The 7,320-nt window shown below is 35.1% G+C and overlaps 1 pseudogene; it reads right to left on the bottom strand.

Annotated features, from left to right (window-relative positions):
- Positions 1–1,305: 1,305 nt before the first annotated feature.
- On the bottom strand, positions 1,306–1,757 carry LOC149191652 (protein mago nashi homolog 2 pseudogene; annotated as a pseudogene).
- Positions 1,758–7,320: the final 5,563 nt, after the last annotated feature.

The raw sequence follows: 7,320 nt of genomic DNA, 5'->3' as shown, positions 1-7,320 counted from the left end.
TGATTCATCTTGATAAAGCATGCATCAAATTTTAACATTGTTATTTCAGATCTATGAAAGTAAAGTGAAGTAACTAAAGAGAACTGAGGTATCTTGGAGTAAGAGCACTATATCAATGCAGAGACGAAACAAAAACTTGATACAGATATGGATACCACATTTAGTAAACAAAAGTGATTTGGACCAGATACACAACAATGTGCATGAAGAAAATGTGCCAAAGCAACATATGAGTGTTTGATGGAATTTATAATAGAGATATTTCAAGGAAAATCTCTAAAGACTCTTGGTCACATAACAGGCCAGATAAATTGGCTCTCTGTCAATGTTCATCCCAAATCATCTAGAATGTGTTATCACCAAAAAGGTGTGTTCATTGCAATGCAACTTCACCTATAAACCATCTTATCACTAAAATTTATGAATGATTTGGCTCATATGGCTCTCAATATCATCTCAATGACCATGTGGTCTTATTCCATTCACTGGTTATCACTCAAAAAATAACAGGAAAAGAAAAGAGGGGGCAAGATATCAATAAGGAATTGATGGGAGAATCAATTGCAACATATTAGATTGCATTGAATTGGTATCCAATAATAGTTCGTTCAGTGGGTGTGTACAGTGAATATTATGATCAACTTTGCATATTACAGTGTGTATAGTGATGACAGTGCATACAGTGATGACAGTGCATTCAATTGGTGTGTATTATAATGCATTTGTGCCTTGCTTATGTGACTAAGAATGGATCCTTGAATGATTCATGTTGCATGCTACTCTACAATGCGTTGGTTAAGGAACTGGTGACAACATCAACGTTATATTCAGTGTTATATTATCGTGGTGACAACGTATACTCAGTGTTATATTATTGAGGTGACAGTGTAGATTACATGAAATAATATTATGAAGTGATAAACGTTAGCATATATATTAGTGGTATACATTGGCATTAATATGGATATGTGTGGCTTGGTATTTTATCACATATCCGATGGTGGTTATATTCGATGGTTGATATGGTGCTTAAAGTATATTTGAAATTATTGTTGCAAAAAACATTGATATATAGTTGTATTGATGTATAAGCCAATTATATTAATATATATTGGCATTGATATTATTGTCGATGAACATGATATTGGTGTTGTGTATGGGTTGTTGGAAAATGTCTCGTTTGCTTTCAAATGAGTTATGGTGCATGACAATAATACATAGAGTACAAAAAGATCTATTGTGCTGTTTAATCTAAATCTTAGGATCATATAATATGGATTTGCATGTATATGCAACCATTTATGTCTAAATAGGCTTAATGTTGAAGTGTAGACGAATGAGAGAGAACACAAAGCACTTGAGGTCCTAAACAAGATAATAAAAAATACAAAGTCCCTTAGGATCCTTGCTACTTTTCACATCGGCAAGAGATCCTATTTTGGAAGTAGTAAAGGAAATATGTTCATTCCCCATAACTAATTCTAGCTCCTAACGGCCAACCCTATTTGGCTTAGGCCAGTTGTTATCGTCTTCCTTCATTATCTTGCTTTCAGCAATGATCCATCGACGTTTCTTAAGAACATCCTAAGTAAGGAAAACTTATTTACAAATCATTTTGTCGATCTTGTAGTTCTAATTTTTTCATAGCGAAGCTTACAGTTGAGACGAAATTCGAACTCAAGAATCTCATGGCCAAATTTTCCCTTGTGACCCACATAGTACCTAACGTAAAAATATCTCAACATTTTTTCCATTTTTGGAATTCGATCATTGGTCAGGATTTGGCGAGAAATAATACATATGGTATTGAATTGATTGGAATCAGTAAAGGGTATCAATGGCTAGCTTTAGTTATATTCAATATGGTTTCCAACAATTGTGTTTGTATTGTGCTAACCTCAATACTTTTATCAACATTCATATTCACTATTGAATATATATATATATATATATATACTACCAGGATTCAGGTAATGGTATGTTCGCATACCATGGTGGGTTATGATCGTGTGTTGCATTATACATTGATATTGATAGCATTAATGTTTGGTATGGTGTATTAATATATGGTGTCTCCACACGTTTGGTATGGTGCATTTGATATATTGGATAGCATTATTTTTGAAGGTGATGTAATATAATATAATATATAATATAATATAATATATATATATATATATATATATATATATATATATCATCATTTAAGTTAATGTATGGTGTTCCCATCGCATATAATTTTTCATTTGACCATCTGCATGATTGAATAACCATTACGACGAAAGGTGCATAAAATATTGGTATTTTTGTATTGTCATATGTGTCTAATATGATTATGTTGTCGCTGCTACAACACCCTCCAAAATTTTGTCCTGCACCAAATTTTGAAGCCTACCTTGGTCTTTCATTTTGTCATCTCAAACATTGCAGTCCATTCCATGTGTTTTCTTTGTGTTTTGGTCCCTTTTGCAAGAAAGGAAAAATGTTTTCTTTTCGCATGTTAGTTGTCACATAATGTGTATAAGCTTGTTTTGGTGGTTTTAAGGTGTTATATTTGTCTGAATGAGTTCATATAACCATATAAACATTTTTCACACTCATTCCCAAATTTTTAAGCATTGTCGCACAAGTGTCACCATGGTGGTTGAAAAGTGTATCTTAAGTGCCACACTTGTATTAATCCATCGCAAAGTTGTCGCACTGAGGGAAATGTGTGCTTCATGTGTCATGGATGATCTATGTTTTTGTGTTCTCAAGTGTTCTAAGTGTATGATCACTTTCAAGTCATGCCATTGATCACATTAGTTCATTGATCCCACACTTGGCCAATCTTCAGAAATTTCCCAACAACTTAGCCTTGCCCCTTGACACTATGCAATGTGCAGTTCTCTCCTTCTAGGGCTGTGCAATGCGTAGTTCTAGTGATCAAGCACATACCTTAGCCCCCAGGATTATGTAATTCATCTCCCCAGCCTAGCCTCAACTATGCATTGTGTAGTCTCTAAACCCAAGCTTATCCCTTGAGCTCCTACGATGTGTAATTGTGTAGTTAACTAGACTCCTTTGCCTTCCGGAACTGTGCAATGGGCTAAACCAGTGCCCATCCCCTTAGCCTATCACATTGACCTCCTAAACTGTGCAATTTCCTTCATCGATCAAGCTTGAATTGCGCATTTCGTAGCTTTAAGGCTAAAGCTTCACCCCTGAGCTCTTGAGTTGCGCAATTGTGCAACATTGAGCCTCTCTCCTAGCCTACAACTCAATCAGTGGATCAACACGTGTCATCTTAGACTAAGGGTTTTATCGGACTGATGTCATATCATCATGAGTGACTTGCAGATATAGGTACTCTATCATACCATGACAAGATGATGAAGAATAAGATTGAGAAGGGAAACATGCTAAAAGACACCTATGTAGGTGATTATGCAAGTTGATCAATAAAGCGAAAGTAAAGGGACACCAGTTTGTGACCACAGCTCAAGACTTGATATCATTGAAGTTTCCTTGCCTCTAGATATAAGGAGGTGGATAGAAGAGCATCCTCAAGAAGACATGTAACAAGCAGTAGTAGAAGTGGATTGACATTTCCATGTCATCAAGCAGTCCATGTCAGTAGTTTCATGTCATGTCGTGTCATGTCATGAGTTATTATGTGCCATATGTGGATTGTGAAAGTACTTATTATAAATGTATTGTAAAGTGGAAGTCCAAGGAACACATTTAGTATGTGAAGAGTCATGTAAAGTCTAAAATTCGCAAGAAGTCAAGGAGTCATGAGGGTAGTCAAAGAGTCACAAGGAAGGTGAAGCATCACCTCATTGGTTATATATACACCCTCATTGTATGACAAGAGGACTTTTTCACCTTGGCTCCTGCCGAGGGGCATTAGAGAGACAAGCTAGTTATTTTTAGGAAGAAAGGAGTGGCTCCAATGCTCCACTATTGGAGCTAGTGGAGTTTATTATATACATGTTTCTTAGAACTTTTACTTAATATAGGAAGCCTCATGGAAAGCACATTCTTCATGCATGGATTATGAATATTTGTAAGACTATTCTATGAATGTTTGTAATTCATGTTTTCTCTCATTTTTTCTAAAGTAGTTGAACTATTTCAGTTATTTGAGTATTTATCATATTGAGAATGTGTTGTAATGGTTACTATTATTGTCACGTCTATGTGGATTATTCCATTGGATATTAGAAAATATCTCTTGTTGATTGGTTATAATTACCGTTACATCTTTGTGGACTATTATGTTGTATGTTAGACATATCCTTTTGTTATAGCATCATTTATCACCCTTATATACTTGATGTTGTGAGTCATGGCCTTGGGCAGCCCTTTCCCTTCAGACTTGGTCCATTTACTAAAATACATTATTTTAAATTCCATACGTGATTGTGCCCTTCAAAAAGCACGTGCACAGGCAGGTCCAACTATACCCAACCCATGTATATGATTTAAAATGTGAAAAAATATATAATAAATACCTATTTTATGGGTGGGGTTTACGGGTTACACCAAAAGACTACCTATAGGAGCTCGTGACCTAACTGTATCCCAACTGAAAAAATTGTTTTAAGGTGATATAAATACACCTCATGGGGAAGGCCTAAGGAGGAGAAAGATAGGATATTGATATTATATCCAATTGGTCCTTGATCAAGTCTTATTTATCCATGTGCCTCCTACACTCCCAGTTATAGGAAACCCTTATTTCCTCATGTAGATGTCCATCTCCTTTATATTGCATCTACGTGTATGCATTTGAAAGAGGATTATTAAGGATTGGGCTAGATGGATCTAGAGGAAGGTTTCGCTTTGATCTATGGATGAATTAGGTTGTATTATTCCACATTCTTTTGCAATCATCAATAAAGAAGCTTTGTCTTGTTCTTGGTGTTATGTTCTTAATGCTTTAATTCATGTTATGATCCAATGATATATGATTTCATGTTTTATATATATATATATATATGATCTAACATTTATATCTTGAACATGTTTTGAACTAACGCTAGTATATATGCTTTTCTCGAATGAGTTGCAAGTTTTGAAGCATTGGAGGAAGAAGAGGGTTTGGACCCTACGGGAATGACCTCAAACGTAGGATCTTTGGGTACTATCTCTTCTTCCCACTTTAGTAGTTTAGGCATTAGGATTTCTTGTTTTCTTTCTTCTTGTTGGTGTATGCCCTTCGATCTATTAGGGTTCTCAACCCAAACCCTAAGGTGTATTATTCCCGTAATAGAATTCGCAACTCCACTTGGGAATACATATGGTATTTCCTATTTTGGGTTGTTTCTCTCTTGATCTAGGCCTTCTTGTTTGGTTTCTTGTTTTTCTAGTATATTTGACTTGTTTGTAACTTGGGCAAAAACTCAAATCTTCTGGCTCAGGCCTAAATTTTTATTTTTCTTTGCTGAATTTTATATATGAAATTTTTAGTTCACGCAGTTGCGTATACAAGCACTTTTGTCCAAAGAAACACGTGTATATGTTTGTTTCCTTGAGAACCTTCACGTATACACACGGGTTTGTCACTACACATTTGTGTATGCTTGGTTTTGAATGAATTTTTCAAATGCTAAGTTTAGTAAAGGGTTTTGACTGATTTTTATTGCCTCTGTTTAGTCATTAATTATCTAGGAGAGTCTTGCTTCTTGCAGATTTTTAGTTTCCTATCTCTCTTGGTGGAAAAACCTAGTCAAACTAGGGTTTATTTTTTGGTGAAGTGTTAATTTGTGTGTTTGGGTTCAATTCTTATCAGCAAAGTTCTTGGTTGTTCTGATATTTTGGAACAGGGAATTGATTTCAATTCACTTATAACCCAACCTTTGCATTGCTTTACCTTGCTTTCTTGAAAGTTGGAATTTTTTATCTTTTCTTGGTTTTTGAGAAAGTCTTTCTTGCAATCTTGAAAAAATTTCTTGGTCTTCTTCGAAATATTTCCTGTTTGCTAGAGTTTTTATTATGTTGTTCAGATCATTTTGTTTGAGTTTGTAGCCACTTTTCACTTTAAGTTTTATCATGCTTATGATTCCTAGGGCTTGTGAAATTTGAGGTTCTTTATGCTTGAATTTGATCTTGAAGCCTTTAGTAGCTTTTGTTTTCTCAAGAACTCTTTGTGTCCTTAGAAAGAAAAAAGTTAAAAACATCTTTTGTTGCCTTTATTTTTCTTTTTGGTTTTTCTTGGTCTTCTTATCATTTAAAGCAAGTGTGAAGTCTTTTCATTAGGTTGAATTCGCTTGATTTTGGGAAAATGTTTGTGATTGAATTTGTTCTTCCTTTTGTCAAGTTTTGGCCTCTTGATCTCTTTGAGAAACACATTTGCTTGATTTATGAGTAATCCATAGAATCTTGCGTTAAGAATTTTTTAGTCTGCATTATGATAGTTTCACTATAAGCATTTTTAGTATTTTTGTAGACTTTGGGTGTGTGAGCGTGTGTTTTGAAAAAGAAAAGAGATTTTTTTCTTTCATAGTTTGTTTGTAGAACCTTGTAGAAATCTCTTTCATCGAAGAAAAAAGAGTTGCATATGCATGTAGCTAGGTTTTCTATTTATTTCTTTTTGTGTCGATAACATCATAAATTTTTTCTTCCATTTTACCCTTGACTTACGAAAATCCATTAAAATCAAGCGCTAAAATTAAAATGATTTAGAATTTTTTGATGTGTCATAGTAATATCAACTAGTCTAGGTCATTTAGGACCTTCGAATAGGTGTGTGGAGAGTTAACTCTAAAAGGCCACTCTAAATTTAAACATAGAGGTTGATTAAAAGAGTGAAATCCAATGTCGTGAAGTTGACCAGGAAATATCTTCTCTTCTGGGAGTTAAGCACTAGGGTGAGTGAAGGGAAGGAAGAGAGATACCCCTCTCCTGCTTGTTGGATCCCGAACAAAGGTTGTTTCACCTAAATTCTGATAGGAACTGGTGACCTTAGTTGCCTTTCCTAGGGACCACATAGGTGACAGTGGGGGGGAATACCCGTGGCACCTGAGGCAGACGTTGTATCACTCTCATTAGTACTTTTGGAGGATACCCTTGTGAATCTCGGGTACTTGCACTAGCAAAGGCTTTTGATTGGAGGTCAGCATAACTGTTTATATTACCTTTGCTGGTAATCTTGGTCTGTCATTATCCCAAACTATCCTAGAAAGGTCCTTTACTTTGCTTCCTTATATTTTGGTTTCCGACCCTAATCACCTGGAGCAGAAATACCTAAAAGTTGCTTGATTGATTGTATCTTTAGGGAAATTTTGTGAGTGCTCTTTGCTCCTAGATTTCCATAACTTTATACTTTTTTGAGTC

Source organism: Pinus tabuliformis, chromosome 2_2 (genome assembly GCF_031772625.1).
Source record: "Pinus tabuliformis cultivar Carrire ecotype Pingquan chromosome 2_2, CPIR1, whole genome shotgun sequence".
Taxonomy (NCBI): Eukaryota; Viridiplantae; Streptophyta; class Pinopsida; order Pinales; family Pinaceae; genus Pinus; species Pinus tabuliformis.
This window is presented reverse-complemented; position numbering and strand designations above follow the sequence as displayed.